Genomic DNA, 11,530 nt, shown 5'->3' on the forward strand with positions numbered 1-11,530 from the left:
GAAGGGAAATAATAAAGATTAGAGAAGAAATAAACTATAGAGAAACAAACAAACAACGGCAGCAAAAACAAAACAAAACAAAACCTAGTAGAACAGATGAATCAGAATTCGTCCTTTGAAAGAACTGACATTGATAAACCCCTAGCCAGATTTATCAAAAAGAAAAAAAAAAGGACTCAAATATATAAAATCACAACTTAAAGAGGAGAGATCACAACCCATGCCACAGAATACATAATTTTAAGATAATTCTATGAAAAGTTATATGCAAATGAGCTGAGTAATCTGGAAGAAATGAACAAATTTCTAGAAACATTCAAACTATCAAACTGTAACAAGAAGAAATAGAAAATTTGAACAGACCCATAACCTGCAAAGATATTGAATCAGTAATCAAAAATCTCTGAAGAAACAAGAGTCTTGGGCCACTTGACTTCCCAGTGAAATGCTACTAGACATTTAAAGAAGAGTTAATACCTATTCTTCTCAAATTGTTTCAAAAAATAGAAATGGAAGGAAAGCTTCCAAACTCAGGTATGAAGCCAGCATTACCTGGATCCCAAAAACAAAGACCCCACTAAAAAGGAGAATTATAGGCCAATAGCCTTAATAAATATGGATGCAAAAATTCTTGACAATATACTAATAAGTCAAATTCATCAGTACATTAAAATAATTATTCACCATCATCAAGTGAGATATATTTTTGGACTGCAGATCTGGTTCAATATTTGCAAATCAACAGGATACACCTCAAAAAAAAAAAAAGGTTAAGAACCTTATGATGCTCTCAAAAGATGCAGAAAAAGCATTTGACAAAACATAGCATCCATTCTTGGTTAAAACCTCAAAGTAGGGAGCCAAGGAACATATCTCAACATTATAAAGACCATATCCGAAAGACCCAAAGTGACTATCATTCTCAAAAGGGAGAAACTGAGAGCTTTCCCTCTAAGGTAAGGAACATGACAGGGATGACCACTCAACATTGTACTGCAAGTCCTAGCCTCAACAATCACACAACGAAAAGAGATATAAGGCATCCAAATTGGCAAAGAAATCAAACATTCACTCTTCGCAGATGACATGACACTCTGTGGAAATCCCAAAAGATTCGACAAAAAAACTGCTAAAACTGATACATAAATTCAGCAAAATTGCAGGATATAAAATCCACATACAGAAATTGGTTGCTTTCTATATACCAATAATGAAGCAGCAGAAGGAGAAATCAGGAATCTTTCCCATTTACAATTGCATCAAAAACCATAAGATATGTAGGAATGAACATAACCATTCAGGTAAAAGATCTGTATGCTGCAAACTATAGAAAGCTTAAGAAAGAAATTCTGAAGAAGACTCAAAGAAATGGAAAAACATTCCATGCTCTTGGATCAAAAGAACAAATACTGTTAAAATGTCGCTATCATCCAAAGCAATCTACACATTCAATGCAATCCCTATCAAAATAACACCGACATTCTTCACAGAGTTAGAACAAAAAAAATTCTGGGGCGCCTAGGTGGCTCAGTCAGTTAAGCATCTGACTTCAGCTCAGGTCATGATCTCACAGTTTGTGCCCTCCAGCGGGTTCTGTACAGGCAGCTCAGAGCCTGGAGCCTGTTTCAGATTCTGTGTCTCCCTCTCTCTCAGCCCCTCCCCTGCTCATGCTGTCTCTCTCTCAGAAATAAATAAAACATTTTTAAAAATGGATCGCTTTCTTTTTTTTTTTTTTTAACGTTTTTTATTTATTTCTAGGAGAGAGAGAGAGGGACAGCGTGAGCAGGGGAGGGGCTGAGAGAGAGGGAGTCACACACTGAAACAGGCTCCAGGCTCTGAGCTGGCAGTCAGCACAGAGCCCGATGCGGGGCTCGAACCCACGAACCGCGAGATCATGACCCAAGCGAAAGTCGGACGCTTAACCGACTAAGCCACCCAGGTGCCCCCAAAAAATGCACCACTTTCTTTCACCATACAGAAAAATAATTCAAAATAGATGAAAGACCTAAATGTAAGACCATCAAAATCCTACAGGAGAAAATAGACAGCAACTCCTTTACCCTTGACCACAGCAACTGCCTACTTAGGCATGTATCCAGAGGCAAGGGAAACAAATGCAAAAATAAACTATCTGGATCTTATCAAGATAAAAAGCTTCTGCACAGTGACGGAAACAAAACTAAACAAAACTAAACAAAACTAAAAGGCAACTGATGGAATGGGAGAAAATATTTGCAAATGACACATCTGATAAGGGGTTAGTATCGAAAATCTATAAAGAATTTATCAAACTCAGTGCCCATAAAATAAATAATACAGTGAAGAAATGGACAGAACACATAGACACTTTTCCAAAGAAGACATCCAGAAGTCTAAGAGACATATGAGAAGATGCTCAACGTTACTCATTCATCAGGGAAATACAAATCAAAACCACAGTGAGATACTCCCTCACACTGGTCGGATTGTCTAAAATTAAGAACTCAGAAAACAACAAGGGCGCCTGGGTGGCTCAATGGGATGCGCGGCTGACCTTGGCTCAGGTCGTGATCTCACAGCTCGTGGGTTCGAGCCCCGCGCCAGGCTCTGTGCTGACAGCTAGCTCAGAACCTGGAGCCTGCTTCAGATTCTGTGTCTCCCTCTCTCTCTCTGACCTTCCCCTGTTCGCTCTGTCTCTCAAAAATAAACAAAACATCTTTAAAAAGATTTTTTTTAAAATAAAAACAAAAGATGTTGGCGAGAATGCAGAGAAAGAGGAACTTTAGTAATGTTGGTGGGAATGCAAACTGGTGCAGCCACTCTAGAAAACAGTATGGACATTCTTCAAAAAATTAAAAATAGGGGCACTTGGATGGCTCAGTCGGTTGAGTGTCTAACTTCAGCTCAGATCATGATCTTGAGGTTCACAGATCTGAGCCTCGAGCTGGGCTCTGTGTCGACAACTCAGAGCCTGAAGCCTGATTTGGCTTCTGTGTCTCCCTCTCTCTGCCTCTCCCCCACTCGCTCTCTGTCTCTCTCTCTCTCAAAAATAAACACTAAAATAAATTTTTAAAAAATTAAAAATAGAACAACCCTACAACCCGATGTGGGAAACAAAGGCAGAAGGAAATGGCAGATAAAATTAAATTTGCTTAGGATCTGCAGCCCATTGACAAATACTTGAGGCTGGCAGAGTATAAAATTTCTCTAGGAACTCCCTACTGTCTTAATGTTTAATTCTTTGCTAGAGGGAAAAACAACCTTACCTTGAGAATGGCTGGGCTTCCAGTATCCTGTGAGTCTTTAGCATGTGAAAGTTCCTTTGGAAACTTCCCCTTGACTTTATACCCTCCCCCCCCCCCCCCGCCCCAACTCTCAGGTATATAAAGTCTCTCCTCATGGGCCTGGGGCAGCACTTCCTGCCCACAGGTCCTGTCCCTGTTCTTTAATAAAATCACCTTTTTTGCACCAAAGATGTGTCAAGAATTCTTTCTTGGTTATTGACTCCAGACCCCCACCACTCCAAAAAACCTTCATCACAACCCAGCAATTGCACTACTAGATATTTATCCAATACAAAATGCTGATTCAGAGGGGCACATGCACCCCAATGTTTATAACAATGCTATCAACAATAGCCAAATTATGGAAAGAGCCCAATGTTCATCAACCGATGAATTAATAAAGAAGATGTAGTATGTTTTTGTATGTATATATTACAAATGTTACTCAGAGATTTAAAAAAAATGAAATCTTGCCATTTGCAACAACCTGCATGGAACTAGAGTGTATTACGCTAAGCAAAATAAGTCAATCAGAGAAAGACAAATATCATATCATTTTACTCATATGTGGAATTTAAGAAATAAAACACATGAACATATGGAAAGTGAAGGAAAAATAAGATAAAAACGGAGAAGAAGCAAACCATAAGACACTCTTGAATACTGAGAACAGGCTGGGGTTTGCTGGAGGGAGATGGGTGGAGGGATGGGCTGGGAGGGTTTGACATTGGGGAGGGCACTTATTGGGATGGACACTGGGTGTTCTGTGTAGGTGACAAATCACTGGGTTATATCCTGAAACCAATTTACACTGTACATTGACTAATTTGAATTTACATAAATAAAGTTTAAAATAATATGCTCAAATAGCTTATGGAAGTCATAGACACACAACTAAAATAAATCTAAATAATGAAGCGTCATCAAATAGATATTAGGATATTGAAATTTTAAAAATGAAATTAAGTAGAATTTATGGAGTTTAAATTTATTAGGGTGTTTCATCAACAGATTTGAGCAGGCAAAAGAAAGAACCAGTAAACCTGAAGAGAAGAAAATCAATCATAAATTCTGAAACAGAAAATAGAGAAATAGTCTCTGAAAACAGTACACCAACCAATTAAGCATATTAAACATAATGGGAGTTCAGAAGGTGACAAAAATGAGAAAAGAGTAGCAACAACATTTGAAAAAATACTACCTGAACACTTTCCAAATTGATGAACGACATGAATCTACATATCAAAAAAACATCAATGATCTCTAAACAGGGTAAAGTACAAAAAGACTCACAGTTAGACACATTATAATCAAACTGTGACAAGCCAAAAACAGAGACTACTGAAAGCAGCAAGAAGGAAGCAAATTATATGCAAATGATTATCACTTAGAATAATAGATTTCTCATCAGAAATGACAAAAAGCCAAGTGCAGTGAGACAATGTGTTCAAAGTGCCTAAAAAAGATTTGTTACCCAAACTATTCTTCAAACTGAAAAACATTTATTTCCATATACACACATCCTGAGGACTTTTACTATAAAAGTGCTAATAAAATTCCTTCTGCTGAAATGAAAGGACACTTTATGGTCACTTGAATCTGTACAAAAAAATAAAAGTAACTACATGGGTAAATACAAAAAAAATTTTTTAAAGATATGTGGTTTGCAAATACTTTTTTTTCTGTCTGTATCTTGCCTTTTAAGAAGGTCTTCTGCAGAATGAAGTTTTAATTTTGACAAGGTCTGATTTAATGTTGTTTTCTTGGGGCACCTGGGTGGCTCAGTTGGGTAAGCACTGGAATTCAGCTCAGGTCATGATCTCATAGTTGATGAGGCCAAGCCCTGTGTCCAGCTCTGTGTTGATAGTGCAGAGCCCGGAGCCTATTTTGGATTCTGTCTCTGCCTCTCTCTCTGCCCCTTCCCTGCTCACACTCTGTCTCTCTCATTTTCAAAAATAAATAAACATTTTAAAAACTGATGTATTCTTTTATGGATCATACTTTTGTTGTCATTTCTAAGAACTCTTCATTAAGCTCTAAGTCCTGAGGATTTTCTCCAGTTTTATAGTTTTATATGTAATGTAGTTTTCTCTGTAATATTTAAATCTGTGATTCATTTTGAGCTGATTTTTGTGTAAAATGTGAGCAGTTTCTCAAATAAAGTGTGCTCATCTTCTAACAAACTTTATATATACTAACCTAGCCATCATTTACTATGCCTTGCTCCATAATGGGCTAAAGGGCTAAATTACAAAAAACAAAAACAAAAACAAAACAAAAAGAGAGAGCAACTGCTAGAGCACAGTAAAGCAGAGGTAAAATTCTTTGTCCTAGGTTTGGGGCTGTCTGGGAAGCCAGGTTCTAAATAACAAAGAAGTAGAGGTATCTTGCAGCCCTGTAGTGCAGCCCTGGCCTGGAGGTCTAGAAAGTTGCCCAAGGAAAAATAAATATTTTTATAAACAATAAATTAGTCATGGAGGCTCAGAATATTATATAAATGTTAAGAAGATAGACTTAAAATGTGATTTAAATGTTTTCATTATTAAAATATATTTTTCCACAGGCATTACAATGGAAAAATGGACAATGAAAATTTCTAGAATAAAATTTTTTAAAGGAAATTATAAAAGATATTTTGGGGACAACTGCGGGAAATTTGAATGTGAACTGACATATGACAATATGTTAATATTGATTTTCTTAGGTCTGACTTTGAATAGCCTAATGATGTCTACAACTTTCACATGGTGGGGAAGCTGAGGATGCATTAGAGAAAAAGAGAATGTGGCAAAATATTTATCAGTGTTGTATTTAGATAGAGAGAGCACTGGTGTTTGTTGTGTCATTATTTTAATTATTCACCGTATTTTCAAAATTAAAAGGTAGATGTTGGAACAGCGGAGAATTACCAGGCTTCCTTCCATAGCAACAATTGCCTGAGTCCTTGTGAGGAGCTAAGGTCCAGCTGAGCAGCCCCTCTATATTACATGTGCTATCTTAAAGGCCTTTTGGACACCTAGAGAGATGCTTTAACCCCAGAAATATGGCAGCATCACTTAGTGCTACCTACATCGTAGGTATAGGACAATGAAAAACACAGCCATTGCTTATTAACCGTAGTAACTTTCACTTCTCATTATGACTTTCAGCCAAAATAGCCACCGTCTCAAAATGACTTTCGGCCAAAGGAGAGTCACCCGGTACACAGCGAGGTTTTGAAGCGTAAAGAAAAAACGCACATTCCCTGACCGGGAATCGAACCCGGGCCGCGGCGGTGAGAGCGCCAAATCCTAACCACTAGACCACCAGGGAACACCTGGCAGTTGCGTTTGTAATGAGCTAGATTAAATATGTGATGTATGACGTAAATTGGGAGCAATGAGCATGATTGGATAAATTTCAAGTGACTAAACTTTCTCCCCCTCCTAGTAGCAGCCCTTCCTCCACTGCAGATCCAGAAAACCGGAGAACAGCGGCGATATGAGAATATGAGTACTACTGCTTTCTCAGAAAAGAAACGAAGGTGTTGGGGTCCTTTAGAGAAGTAAATAGAAAGTGTGTATCAGAAGTGGGATTCGAACCCACGCCTCCATTCAGAGACGAGAACACCCGCAGGGAAGGTAAGCACCTTGAGTCTGGCACCTGAGACCACTCGGCCATCCTGACACCCGAGGAGGCACTTTCCTGTGTAAAGTCCACTGCCTGTGTGGGCCTGAGGAGCTACTCCGCCCCTGCCACTCAGGCTGCCGACCATCTTCCTGCCTGCAGCTCGACTGGAATTCTAAACTACCGGATCTGTTTTGCACCTGGGACTGTCTAACCTCCATCTCCCCAGCGGGGAATCGAACCAGTCGAACCAGGGGCAAGTGCAATCTCACTAGAAAACTAGAAGGGTTCGTGACCACTGCGCAGGCATCCCGCTCAGCAAAGGCAAGAAACTGTAGTAGCTAAGGCAAAAGAGCATGGGCCAGGCTGCTGCCCACCCTAGCCTTCCTTGGTGAAACTCTTACTAGTTAATACATGGAAAGCACGTGGAAATATACTTGCCAAAGATACATTGTTTTTATTATTATCAGGTATTTCTACCTTATTGTCCCTGGCATACCCATCCTTCAAGATCCACTCCTCCTCTGCAAGTCGCACAGCCATAGTTAAGGATAATGGAGAAATAGTGTTAAAGAAAAAGATTATTCTAACTGTTAAAGGGGAAAAAATATTCATTCATGGCACTTGTTAAAGTACTGTAAGGAAGATATTATTTAAGGGCTGCTACCAAGATAGGTGTAGGCACCACTGCCATAATGTCTTGCAGTGGGTGGGAGGGAGATTGGACTCAATTCAGAATACAACAAAGAAAAGTGAAATTTTATAGTTAAGGAACCAGGTGGGGGTCAGTGGATGGAAAAGTAGTAGGAGAAAATATCATCGAGGGTAAGGCAAGAATTCTATCTGAAATGGCCTAACAGGATTCTCCCTGAATGAAGGCCAGGGTGATAAGATCTCACCTTGGGGATAGTAGAGGATGAGGAACCCCATTAGACATCTAGGATGATCAGATATCAAGGATGGGAGATTCTGACTAAACTTATTTAGCAGGAATCTTGCTAAAATTGGACAATGAAGAGACAAACAGATGTTCAAGTCCAGCCTAGTAGAAAAAGAATTTAGGGAGGCAATTAACAAAGGGGTGCAAAGACAGCTGGTGTGTTTTACCCACCAAAGGGAAGGGCCAACTCTTCTGCTCCAGACTACATACCATTCACTCATTCACTCATTCACCAAGTCTTTATTGAGGGTCTACTGAAAATATAGCAATAAACAAACACAGAAACCCCTGTCCTGGAAAACTCACTGCACACATACCAAAATTTTATTCAGTTCATTAATGAACAACCCCGAATGATGTTATAACCAATTGAAAGGAGATTTTGAAGAGTGTCGAAGGCCGGCTCCGGCAGGTCCAGGGTTCCCTGAAGGATGGACGGTGTCGGCGAGAGAGAGAGTGAGAGAGCCCCGAGACCCTTTCTGATCACCAGGCAGGCCTCTCCGTCCTGTCGGTTTTGGTGTCTTTATTTATAGGTCAAATGTTAACATGGTATCAGGAAATGGAATTTTTATAATGGATAGCTCTTTGTGATAAGATGTTTTTGGAAAATGTACAGAAACAGGTTTTACAGAAGTCTTCTTGCAGAACTGCTCCAATTATAGTGAAGTTGAGTAACTAAGAAAATAAAAAGGTGTACACATTTTAATAAAGCTAAGATTAAGTCATAGGTTTGTAGATACTCTTATCCATCCTCATCATAGCTGCCAGGGTAAGGGAAGGTGTTTGTGGAATGTAGGCCTTAGGGAAGGGGTTGCTATACACCATCAGTTAGCAAAGGTGTATGTAGTAACTTATCTTCTGCCCTTATCTGTTCCTTCTCTCTAAGTTAGGCTCTTTGTCTCCAGGCAAGACTTGCTTTTCCAGTTATATGCTTTATTGCACCGGAGAGCCAACCATACCTTTAAAGAGTTTAGCTCATTTCCAATACATAGAATAGCCTCTTTGAGTGCATTTACCTTTGTGTCTACTTTTATGATTTCTTGAATAGCTAGGGCATGAAAGACATTTTTGGTTAGTTGATTTACATGTTGAGCTGTATGAACATCTTGGACTAACTCAACAGTAGAAACAGAATTGTACATGTAAAGGTGAATCTTTTATGAGTAAGGGTCATTAGCCTGTTCATAGCTCAAGGGAAAGTATGGAGGGAAACAGGAACTTCTGGAGACACGATGTCTGTTCCCATAATCAAAAGAAGAAGTTCCCACAATAAGTTCCTTCACAAGGTGCAATCATCATACCAGGGCCGGAATAAGGGTAAAAGTCACTCCCAATATTGATCAACAAGGTACCTTAGGGGTCAGTGCTCAAGCAGAAATAATTGTGTGTGGGTGGATATCGGTTATCATCTGATTGGCAAGAGACCATGCAAACTTGCTTTAACCTCACCAGTTTTCACGACTTGTGGGCTCAGAATGGCTCCCAACAGAAGAGTTTTAAAAATAATCAGTCAACCAAAGAAATGTTGAGAAAAGACCGCTAACAGATGGAAGGGTAGGTAATAAACTGTGATGTTTAAAGATATGGTTTCCACTTTGGGGTGATTCTTTCTTTTTTATTTTTTAAAATGTCTTATTCATTTCTGAGAGAGAGAGACAGAGTGAGCAAGGAAGGGTCAGAGAGAGAGAGACACAGAATCCAAGGCAGGCTCCAGGCTCTGAGCTAGTGGTCAGCACAGAGCCCGATGCGGGGCTTGAACCCAAGAACCGTGAGATCATGACCTGAGCCAAAGTTGGACGCTTAACCAACAGAGCCACCCAGGTACCCCTTAGGGGGAAATCAGTATACACAGGAATCTTTGGCCTTACTCCCGGACAGAAATAATTTGCATTGCTATCAGTTTTTACCTGCAGAATTATAAAATAACCAAATCAATCAAAGGTGCCCATGGAATCAGTTACCCCCGTCCCCCTCCGCCAAGGTCTGCTAAACAATGCTAAGCAGTCCACTGTTAGTACGCTTAGCATCTAAAATGACAAGAGCTGGACAGTAAAGCAGTCAAAATGGATTTTATTCAGGAACTATTACAGTAGGGGATATGAAACTTCATATAGAACTGGGCTCAACTCTAAATACAGCAAGGACAAGTGAGGATTTATAGTCAAGGAGTAGGATGAGAGTCAGTGGATGGAAAATGATTGAGAAGAGACAAGAATAAGGAGATTCTTACTATACTGACTTAACAGGATGTCTGCTGAAGGCAGGCCAACCATGAGATATCACCTGGAGGTTGGGGAGGAATTAAGAACTTGATTATATATGGAGGATGATAAGATACCACGTGGGGAATTCTTGATAAACTGACCTAGCAGGATTATTAAAATTTGTCTCTGCAGCTGTGACCAAACTAAGGTTCTATGGCTCCAGTTTTCCTGTTCCCCACCCAGTCTGGACTACCAGGCAGCTACCTTTTGCATTACAATGGCCTTGTAACAGTAGGGTGGATCCAGCTCAGCCCCAACGCCCATCTTATCCCAAAGCACCCTATTCTAGGGACTCTTCAACACCTGAGATGGGCCTGAAGAAAATTATGCATCCTTGCAAATGTCATCTGTTGAGACACCTCACATGTAGACTATCTCTCCTCTTCCTTTCTCTATGGATTTGCTTATTCAGGACAGCCCCGATTCTTCCACTAGTCCCAGACTAAAACTACTACCTGCTGCCATAGAGGAGAGCACAATGAAGAAGGAAGATACAGCCCAGAGCAAGAAACAGAAGATCAAAACAATGTTCTCTCAGACCCAGCTATATGTACTCAATGATACATTTCAGAGACAGAAATACCTCAGTCTGCAGCAGATGCAAGAACTTTCCAACATTCTGAACGTTAGCTATAAGCAGGTTAAGACCTGGTTCTAGAACCAGAGAAGGAAATGTAAGAGGTGGCAGACAAACAACTGGTCAAAGAATAGCAACGGTGTGACTCAGAACAGCTCAGCAACTCCAGAATACCAGGCTTCTATTCCAGTCACTGGGGATACCTGATGAGCACTTCTGGAAAATTTCCAAAATGAAGCAACCAGATCTGGAATAATGCAAATCGAAGCAACCACACCTGGAACAGCCAGTCTTGTGTGTTGATTGAGTATATTATTCAATCTCAACTTGGGCAGTGACTGCATCTCCTAGGATTTGTCTTCTGGAGTCCTATAACTCTGCCTTGATATTCTGTTTTTCTTTATGCTTATTGTGTCAATTCAGGAGATATGATTGGAGTCTAATTAAAGAGATTTCAGTAGCATTGGCTATTATCAACAACATGATAAAAGATGTTTCTGTCTGTAGATAACTAGATATGATGCTAGTTTGGGTATATTTAGGCCCTAGAACCTAACCTAAAGAATAGAAAGTAGAAATGTAGAGCTGTGTGATAAAGGATTATTTGTATTTTCTGAGATTGAGAGACTATTTTTAATAACCTCAGTTATTTCAGCAAAGGGTTAAGTTATAATGCATTTCATTGACTTCCTCTGCCCCTTGTGCTGTTTTACTACATCTCCTAATTTGTTCATTATTCTAGTATTTGTAGAAAGATATTTTGCATTTTAATATATCATGATAATAGTACCAGTTGGGCTGGTTGATTTATAGGTTTAAGTATAAATAAGCAAAATACCCACTTTGCTTAAAAAAAAAAAAAGACTCTGCAAGGATGAAC

General features: G+C 39.5%; 1 non-coding gene and 1 pseudogene across 1 annotated transcript; one reads left to right on the forward strand and one right to left on the reverse strand.

The window, feature by feature from the left end:
* Positions 1 to 6,503: 6,503 nt before the first annotated feature.
* On the reverse strand, positions 6,504 to 6,575 carry TRNAE-CUC. Its single transcript has one exon. It is a non-coding gene; the product is annotated as a tRNA-Glu (tRNA).
* Positions 6,576 to 10,256: 3,681 nt separating this feature from the next.
* On the forward strand, positions 10,257 to 10,988 carry LOC120226614 (annotated as a pseudogene).
* Positions 10,989 to 11,530: the final 542 nt, after the last annotated feature.

Source organism: Hyaena hyaena, unplaced genomic scaffold, assembly GCF_003009895.1.
Source record: "Hyaena hyaena isolate Hyena2069 unplaced genomic scaffold, ASM300989v1 scaffold_1786, whole genome shotgun sequence".
In the NCBI taxonomy this organism is placed as follows: Eukaryota; Metazoa; Chordata; class Mammalia; order Carnivora; family Hyaenidae; genus Hyaena; species Hyaena hyaena.